The 749-nt window shown below is 37.8% G+C and overlaps 1 non-coding gene across 1 annotated transcript; it reads right to left on the reverse strand.

Annotated features, from left to right (window-relative positions):
* Positions 1-520: 520 nt before the first annotated feature.
* Positions 521-593, reverse strand: Trnas-uga. The gene has a single exon. It is a non-coding gene; the product is annotated as a tRNA-Ser (tRNA).
* Positions 594-749: the final 156 nt, after the last annotated feature.

Consider the following 749-nt stretch of genomic DNA (forward strand, 5'->3'; position numbering starts at 1 on the left):
ATCATTTAATAATAAGTTATTTACCAAATGTATGCCTATTGTGTTTCACACCGCGATTAGCTACTTGCGTAACCCTAGTTCCGTTCGGGACACAACCCTATGGAACGCTGGTTGGTATTATGTAGGTAGGCCTTGAGTACAGTTATAGTCTCTTCTTCCACGATCACAGTGTACAACGTTATACATGCATCAGTAGCTGTTAATACGCATCATTTAATAAGTTATTTACCAAGTGTATGCCTATTGTGTTTCACACCGTTCGGGACTCAACCCTATGGAACGCCGGGAGTGCATTCAGTGAGCATTGCTTTGCAGCAGGGGAAAACCTCAAACCCCACCCACACACAAACACACACACACATATATATATGAAGCTACACGATGTATTTATTAAGTCCTTTATTTGAACACTATATTTACCTTTCTTTGATTATTTATATATATATATATGTATATATATATATAGCTCTCAACGAATGTAGTCCTGTAAATAAATGAATAAAGAATTTGTGTAATAAAATGCCTCTGGCGGGACTCGAACCTGCGACCTCTCGCTGTCAAGGCGAGTGTCATAACCACTAGACCACGGAGGCTTCATGGTTGAACAGATTCAAATACCACCATATACACTCTATTACACAATAGGTACGGCTAGAAACAAATAGGTGCATATAACATAAATCAAGGTAGCCGTTAACACTGTTAGATCATATATAAATCATCAAAGAAAGGTAAATACAGTGTATATA

The sequence above is a fragment of the Anneissia japonica genome, unplaced genomic scaffold (genome assembly GCF_011630105.1).
Source record: "Anneissia japonica isolate Jap-2015-1 unplaced genomic scaffold, ASM1163010v1 scaffold29212_len749_cov82, whole genome shotgun sequence".
NCBI lineage: Eukaryota > Metazoa > Echinodermata > Crinoidea > Comatulida > Comatulidae > Anneissia > Anneissia japonica.